At 30.2% G+C, this 9,319-nt stretch overlaps 2 non-coding genes across 2 annotated transcripts; both read left to right on the top strand.

The window, feature by feature from the left end:
- The first annotated feature begins 5,921 nt into the window (after positions 1–5,921).
- On the top strand, positions 5,922–6,084 carry LOC147806186 (U1 spliceosomal RNA). The gene has a single exon (XR_015428775.1). It is a non-coding gene; the product is annotated as a U1 spliceosomal RNA (small nuclear RNA).
- Positions 6,085–8,429: 2,345 nt separating this feature from the next.
- On the top strand, positions 8,430–8,591 carry LOC147806187 (U1 spliceosomal RNA). The gene has a single exon (XR_015428771.1). It is a non-coding gene; the product is annotated as a U1 spliceosomal RNA (small nuclear RNA).
- Positions 8,592–9,319: the final 728 nt, after the last annotated feature.

Raw genomic sequence — 9,319 nt, forward strand, 5'->3', positions numbered from 1 at the left:
CGAGCTCTGCAAATATATAAAATAAAAGCTTTTTATTAATTATGATTCAGTTCAAGTATTCTATTCATCTTCTTCTGTTTTCAACATCAATCTTCAACTAGCCCACTATACAAATACAAAACTCCACCCACACCTTAATATTCCACCACCATCATCTCAACATAATTGACACCCTGAATTATTCCTTCTTCATATATGTTAGCCTTCTTGCCACGTTTTTTTTCTTCCTTATTTTTCCTGTATCAAAATAAGTTCGAAAATTGCGTATTTTTTATTGCATTTCTTTTAAAATCAGATTATTCTAAAATTAGCACGGCTTATTATTCTAAAATTAGCACGGCTTCGGAATCTTCTTACAAATTTCAATCTTTAGTATTTCCTGCTTAACAAAATAAGACATTTTCCTGATAACAAATTATACTACAATAATATCTTGGGAATCGTGCTGAAGTTAAAAATTAAACAAAATAGTTTAGTATATTATCCGAAAAAAATCTACATGGTATCATAAAGAAAGAGTAAAATATATAATAATATAATTAGTTGGATAGTTCTGCGAATCACGCGTAGTCAGATAATTAAAAATTTAATTTCACAACTAAGATGTTAGGACGACATTTACGATACTCAGATATTTTAAGACGCTTAAAAATTTTGCTACGTATTCGACAGCTTTTTATGTCCGGTATCTTTATATTCTTTGTAGTGACTTATAAAACATCAACACTATTTTATAAAATCTATGTTGAAGTCACAAGAAACAAACATAACAAAAAAAAGACAATAATTTATATTCATTTTTCGAAAAAAATAGTATGCTTAGTAAATAATCAGCTGTTTTGCATCAAATAATTTTAAACGGCGTATTGTCTTTGATTTCTTAGCAAGGTTTTATTCTTAGCTGGCAGTGGTTATAGTCAGCGGTCGACAACTCAGGGTTAGAATTCCCTTTCCTTTGGGCGAACCGAGTGAGATTGTCGTGGTTTTCCTCGCCATGTAACGTGGATGAGGATTATTAGTTCAATGAAGCTACGAAGGCTAGTTTGTCCCAATACTAGATGCAGGAGTTCGATTGAATCCTGGTTATTGTTATAGATTAATCAGCTTCGAAATGATAGGCGAGTTTAAATGCCATAACTAATTACAATTAGTCTAAAGTATTAATTTTATAAAAAAATTAGCTGCATGATTTCTGATTAAAATACTTAATTACAAGTTAATTTATTCTATCACGATTAACTCAATATTAGACGATTCTTCACTACTTATAAAATTGTAACAATTCATGCAAATTAATTGAATTAATGAATGCCTCGTATATAAATTGAAAACAAATCGTTGTGCGTTCTAAATGGCATATAAATACTTTTTGCGCTCTCATTTTAAAATTTTTTCAAATTTAAAATCATTATAGTAGGAAATGTATTCACAATATTTAAAAATATGAATGTGTAATCAAACTACGAATATAATTGTTCGAATTAAATAAATCTAAGTACCCGTAAACTTCCTAAAATCATGAAACTTAAAAGAAATTTAAAACTCGAAATTTGGAATGTTTTTTAAACACAAATTTAATATTTTTAATTTTTACTAAATAATAACAAATTGGAAATGTATTGTAATGGTTACGCATAGTTTTATATGTAATACTATAAAAATTCATATCATACGCATAAATGGAGCTTCTATCTGAAGGTAAGGCGACAGATAAGAAAGTATTTTAAAAATAAATTATTACACAAAAATAATTTCAATTAATTTTTTCCTTCAAGCTTTGCAAAATATGAATAAATTTTTAGGGCGTTACAAATCTGGAGAAATTTTATAATGGGAAAATTACTTTAGCTAAACAATAAATTTAAATTTCTATTATTTATTTACATAGTTTCATTTATTTTTTCATGCATTTTTTTCTTAAATTGTTTGCCTGTTTAAAACACAAACTTTCATGTAGGTCTTGAAACAGGCAAACCATGTTTAAAAATATGTTTAAACCATACTTAAAAAAAAAAAAACATGTTTAAATATATAATTCTTCATGATGGAAAAAATCCTGTTGAAGAAATGTCTCAACGCCATCTATCGCCAAAGTTTACGTATACATAATGTGAATAATAATTTTAGTTAAGCAGTGTCGTAGCGCCATCTATGGTCTATATTTACATTTATATTGATTAAGCTTAAATTTACTTAGTTGTATTCAAAGAGGTTAGTTTTATTTTTTGATTTGACATTTATTGATAGCGGTCTTTATCCTCTTCTCGATTTTTTTACAGTTATTAAATTAAACAAAAATTAAGATAAAAAGAAAATGTCATCAGTCTTTCTCTCCCAGTTGAATTACAATAATTTAAATGAAAACAAAATATGTTATGATCAAAATTACCTAGAAATTAACTAACTACTCACATCTATAGGCAGAATTTTGGAAATTATATTTAATGTTAAACAAACTTTTTTTCCCAATAAAGAGTTTCTTAAACCTGACATTTTATAATTTATTTTTAAAAATTCATGAAATTATTTATAAAAAAATATTGAAATTTGAATTTTATATATTCAACTGATTACGACTTGTATTATGTAGCTTGAATAAATTTAATAGAAAATATTAGCCGCAAAATTATGATAGGTATAAATCTGCAAATAAATATTTAAAATTAACACATTCGTTCGCATGGCATCGAACCTGAGACCCCCTGCGCACAAGCGCGGAATTGTACCCACTATACACTTTAAATCTCAATGAGATGTTGCTTACAAAAACTTAAAAAGCTAATACAAGCTTTTAAATAATAGATATTTTTTTTTAAAATCTGTACTCATAAATCATCACTGATATGTAGTAACTTGTACTAACTTTTCGATTAAAGGGGGGGGGGAGATAAAATTTTTCATTCTTTTCTTACCTTAAGATATAAATAAAAATGTTTGCAGTGTCTGAAAACCTGATGTAAAAAATCCAAGTCTTAAAACATATCAGTTTCTTCGAATATATATCATATCAACATATATCGAACATACTTTGCTTAATTTTGCGTTTTTATATGCTCCATAATTGATATTCATGATAAAAAAATCTGTTCCATTTAAAGAAGAAAAATCAATAAAAATTTTATTTTGTTTTAAATTTCAAGTATGAATATAAACTATTTGAATATATACCCCCTCGAATATATAATATATTCGAATTATATCTTATTTAAATATATAATATTGTATTAAGATTATTTTGAAGATTTTATTCTTATCAAACAATTTATCTAATGGTAAATTATAAAAATTATCAAAATAAAGATCATGGCTTTTTTTTATTTCTTTTTTTTTTCCAAACTGAAATAGAGACTGAATAGAGTTATGATATTTGATCAAAAATAACAGCAATATTTCTCAGAGTTGAGCAGCTTGAATTTAGAAGCAACGAAAATACTTCCATTTGCAGGGTACGATATGAAGCTGGAGCATCGACCGGCATTATTCACTGGTATTTCAGTATGTTTTTTGGAGCAGTGAAAATTCCTGTGGCATTTGGAACAGCTAGAGTAGCAGTGATAATCGTCACAGTGACAGTAGCAGTGAAATTTGTCACAGTGAAAGTAGCAGTGAAATTTGTCACTGGGACAGTAGCAGTGAAATCTGTCACAGTCACAGTAGCAGTGATTTTTGTCACAGTGACAGTAACAGTGACTTGTCACAGTGACTGGAGCAGTCACTGTGACAACTTTTTGGTTGGAACAGGCTGTCACAGTGACTGCTCCAGTCACTGTGACAAGTCACTGTTACGTTACTTTTGATCCATCTCTACCTCTCATTGCACTGCGAGGGGTTGACGTTCGCCACATTCACAAATTGTGATTGCTTGGGGTGCATAATTTTTGGTAGTTGGGACTGCGTTCGCGCTGTCCCTATTAAATGAATATAAGAATAGCTGAAATGAGGAGAGAACTCAGAGTATTGCTCGGGCAAGGAAATTTCTAAATCATTTGTATTATAAAACATATGGAAATGTTAGCAAACGAACATCTGATGGCTGACCTTTTTAAACTCGAAAAATTGCAACCCTACAGATATTTAAAAGTTTCACAGTTAATAATTTTTGTTTCATTGTACATTTTTCTATATACTTCCGTTATTTCAAGTTTCTAAGTCTCCTAATTTAAACTGAGAAAAACAAAGTGCAACGTAAATTAAAAAAAGAGAAAAGTATAGAACAAATTTGTTATAGCACTTTAAATTGCAAATTGAAATTAAACAGCATCTAACAAGAAAGCTCTTAAAATTGCAACAACTTTCAAACAAATTGGAAGTAAAATTAAACGAATTTCTTTGTTTTATTAGTTATTCATTGAAAAATGAGTCTCAGTCATGCTGTTACGCTTTAAGATTTTATACTACAGCACATTTCTAATAGGTTTAACGAATTACATGTAATTTATTTGAATTCAAATTTATTTTAATGACTTAGTATTTACTAAAAAGGTGTAATTTTTAAAAAAAATTTTTATATGGATTTGAATGATTGTTTTGAATTCTTAGAATTTTGTGTATTTGCAATGTACCTAAGTTAGTAGCGAGCGAAGAAAACCATGTAAGATTGCGTAGCAATTTTCGGGTGTTAGCGAGCATGGGGAGCAGCCCACTAGTTTGGAGACATTTGTTTTCGTGGAGGACTTTTTGATGGAACTAACCCGCATTTGCGTGACATGAAAAGGAAAACCACGAAGACCTTCCACGGTTAGACTGACGGCTGGAGGACTCCAACTTATCCGTCTACTGCTGAGGATATTTTACGTCACTCGAGCTTAATCAAATGCTAATTATTCCATCGTACTTTCTGTAAATTTTTCTATGAAATTTCCTAATTTCAACTTTCTAAGTATTATATGTTTATCAAAGCGGGAAAAAAATTCATATAAAGAGAAAAATGAAAACTATCTTATTCATGAAAGTTATAGACAATGAGGTAGATGCTGCAAAGCAGATATTTTGTATTAATATTATATTGAACTATTAAACAAAGTAATTCATTACAATGAGCATATTTCATAAATTTTTGTTAGAACTTTTGTTACAACTTGTTCAAAATGAGAATGACATTTTGAAAATTATATGAATGAACCGTTACATATTCCGGATTTTTTGAAAAAGCTCATCTGATCATCTATTTTTGATGAAAACAGGTTTAATAAAACGGTTTAAAGCAACTATCTTTTTCACGTATGGTGTCCTGAAATTACATACGTAATTTGATTTCTTTTCGGACCAACGTTCTATCAATTTCATTTGCAAAGGAAGTAACTATTAATTCTATGATGAGATGATATTTCAAATCTTTATAGCAAAATTTTTGGTAAATCCTCATTGGATGAATATTTAGATCCCAGATAATACAAAATTTCGTTGTGTTAGCAGTGCAATTTTCATTTAAATAGAATTGCATTATTGAAAACTTAATTAAATAAAGATTAACTAGAATGATTTAAAATGCTGATTAAAGGAATACATTCAAGCAATTTATGTACATATTTTTTGAAAATAGAGACTTCGTATTAAATAAATATGCTTTAAATACAGATTTCTTGTTGAAATAAAATGAAGTATAAAGTTTCCTTTTGCTATTCTTCTAAAAAAATTCATTCACAAGTTCATTGCACGCCACTCTTAATATTTTCTAATAAAGAGATAGTTCAAACAGGAATCCGAGGTACATGAAACATTGGCTCAAATACCAGATAACAAATCAAAATCAATTCCTGTGTAACTTTAGCTTCGATTTTAGAAAATCTGAGTTGTATTTTAAATTATTTAAGTTAAAGTTTAAGAAAAAGAACCATATTTAAATTTCAATATAAAATTTATACTTACCAGTTAAAAGTATATATATATATTTTCATTATTTACCTCATTCAGTTAAAATCATACTTACTTGGCGTCGGAGTAGCTCTGATCATGGAGGGAGCTCTCCTGGTCGGAGGCCATTCATTGCACACCGGATGGCTGACGACTGCCACTTCCGCAAATTGCGGTTGGTTGGGGCGCGTAATTTTTGGTAGTCGGGGACTGCGTTCGCGCTGATCCCTGTAAAATAAATGGAAGTAGAAACTATATGTTCGTAGCAAGTTCCAATTTCTTTCATTGCTAAATAAAAGTACAGAAAAAGTGAGTCCAGATAAACCTAGAATCAGTCTTTAAGTTCCGAAAACTGCAAAGAGAATTCTTAAATATTCAAATGAAAATAAATTATGGGAAGATAACCTAGATTGAAGTTCTCTGCTAATAATTTGCTTGCATTTTAATATTTTGAAGTACTTTTTTCAGCAAATGGGACTTCATGGCTTACTCTTGGTTTGTCTGAACTCATTTTTTCTGTATATTAAATTAATAATGAAGGAGAATTTGCGAGGAAAATTTTCTTCCCTTAATTATTGGGAATTATTGTTTAAAATGTTTTCCAAGTGTAGTAAGTACTAGGTAGGCTTTTGCGTTGCAGTATTTTCTTTCATAATATGAGTGTTGTTTTTTTAAGTATGGGCAGTTTTGTTGTGTACACTAATAGGTGACGCGAGCGTCGCATTGAGTGCTTGTGTCGTGTCCCGACATTCCTTGGAAACAACTGTGCGCAGTTGCAGCTGTGTAGGTAAACGTTACGGTCAGTTCTGTGTATTTAAAATGCTCAAAAACCAACAAATCGAGATACGGTCAGTGATGAGCTTTTAGTCGACAAAAAAAAAAAAAAAAAAAAACCCTGTCTGCTGTATACATTCTATGGCAGATTTGTTAAGTCACGATTTGTAAAGTATCAAAATTCCCTGCCATGCTGACAGGGAATTTATTTTACTACTTTATGACAATGACTCTCTCCGCTGCTCAGATCCCAGCTTTATTGAACTCTTTTATTTGGGGAGTTTTGGATCAGTCCTCTCTACTGCCCACTGCGCTGAGTGATTTTCATCTTTACCGATATTTCAAACATCATTTTGAAGGCAATCCCTACAAATACGTGAAAACGACCGTGAGCTCTTGGTTAACGGCGCAGGCGGCAAGTTTGTATGAAGAGGGTATTCTAAATCTAGTCGTTAGGTATGATAAGTGTTTAAAAAAACTTGACAACTGAGCTGAAAAAAAAAATGTCTGAATGAATCTGAAAATAAACTTGTTTCTTGAAAATTTACTTTCGTTTGGCTTTTATTTTCAAACTGCTCTTATTTAAAAAACAACCCTCGTGTAATTGTATAAATATTAACTCAATTACCTTTTTTTTTTTTTTTTTAAAGAATAATGTGCATACATTAGGGTTATTTTTAACAACATGCAAAAAAAAAAAAAAAAAAAAAAAAAATTCCATCGAATCTTTCTCTAAACTTCCTAAGATGGTGCCATTTGGTATAAAACTAATATTTGGAGAGTTTTAGCTCAATAAAATAATATTTAGACCCCGCCCTTAATCTTTAAAGTTTGGAAAAACATGAGAGTTCACGAACAGCGACTTTATGAATAATGAAGCACACATAGCCAACAATTTTTCGTGGAACAGTGATTATATAAATAATCAAGTCTAAATAGTCAACCATATTCCGGTGAAACAGCGACTTTAAAAACAAAGTTTATTAAGTTACAATAAATTTATTACGTTATTACGATATACTTATAACGTTATCACCTATAAAGACTATTTTTTAAAATATTTGATTAATAGAATGGAGATTTTTATCGTTTTGTCATTAATTATTTTAAATTAGGTTTTACGTCAGACAGTTAATTTGTGCCTTGTGCTATAGTTTGGTTATGAATTTGTTTTCGGTATACATAAATAAGCTGAAAATAAATAAAATAAGCAGAATTATGATTTACTTTGAAGTTGGAACTAAAAATAACTGCTTTAAACGTTGAAAAAGGTTATTGAGGAAACTTTTTTAATTTATTAAAGAATTTCGTTATTTTATTTTGACTTAAAAAGAGCCACATGAAATAGTAATGCAATATTTTATAAATGCTTGTTCTTTTCGTAATTTGTTTCCTATATTATTCTTAGAAATATATTTTTTTCATAAAAATATCGTTACTATTTAATTGGTATTTTACATGAACTAATTTCATAAAAGGCAATCGAAAGATTAAGTAAGTTATGAATTATAAGCCAGGTCTAAACGTAATTAAAGTTTATGAAAAGTACTAAATAATTAAAAGTTGAAAAAGGTACATACTTAAAAATTATTACATACCTGATTATTAAAAGGTCTAATTTGCGTAATCCCTTTAATTTTTTCACGGAACTCTAGGGATCCGCGGAACACCATTAGGGAACCGCTGGCTTGAGGTTTTCGCGTCAGAATATTAGAAAAAAAAACCTGTTGTACTATTTTTTAAACTACCGCTTTAAAAATTAAATATTTGTTGTCTTGTTTTCTATTCTATCGAGCTTTAGCATACTTACCTGGCACTGGGGATGCCTTGATCATCAAGGAGGCTCCCCCGAGCAGAGGCCTCTCATTGCACTGCGAGGGGTTGACGTTCGCCACATTCACAAATTGTGATTGCTTGGGGTGCATAATTTTTGGTAGTTGGGACTGCGTTCGCGCTGTCCCTATATTAGGAAAATAAGAATTTACATTACGATTATCGAATTATTCTTAAACTATATAAATGAATCTATTCTTAATTTTTTAGAGCAAACTCCTGATTCTTTAAATGAAACTGCTCTGTTTTGATAATTTTACAGTTTTTTTATTAATTTTAAAATTTCTTTATTTAACCAAGTTTTCTAACATTTTTCTTTATAATGAAAAAACATTCATATCGAAATAATATTATGCTCTATAATATATAAAATTTAATAAAGCGAAATTGATTTTAGGGATAACTTAAAATACACTGTCTGCCAATAAGTCTTTGGACATTATGCAAATGACTATATGTACTGAGACACGTCACGCTCTCTTGGTATGGATTGGAACCCTTGATCCCCATTCATGGTAAGCTTAACACCGATGCCTACTGCACTATTTTGGATGATTATGTACTTCCTACGTTGTGGCAGTTTTACGGGGTGGACCCCTGTTACTTCCAGGATGACAATGCCAGCTGTCATGTTTCGAGGGTCACCAAGGCTTGGTATGGTGCCAATGGGGTTAGTCGAATGGACTGACCTGCTGTTGGAAAGTAGCTGTTTATCAAAAAAGTTAAATAATTACTAGAATGAAAAAGGAGTGTGATGTGCGATTTTCACTGCATCCGGATCAGCCAATCCATTTCCATTGAATGCTTTCGCCAGCGTTCAGGTTCATGTAGGTGGCAACTTATATACGCGTACGTAATT

The sequence above is a fragment of the Parasteatoda tepidariorum genome, chromosome 8 (assembly GCF_982258835.1).
Source record: "Parasteatoda tepidariorum strain Cologne lab strain chromosome 8, Ptep-v5.0, whole genome shotgun sequence".
Taxonomy (NCBI): domain Eukaryota; kingdom Metazoa; phylum Arthropoda; class Arachnida; order Araneae; family Theridiidae; genus Parasteatoda; species Parasteatoda tepidariorum.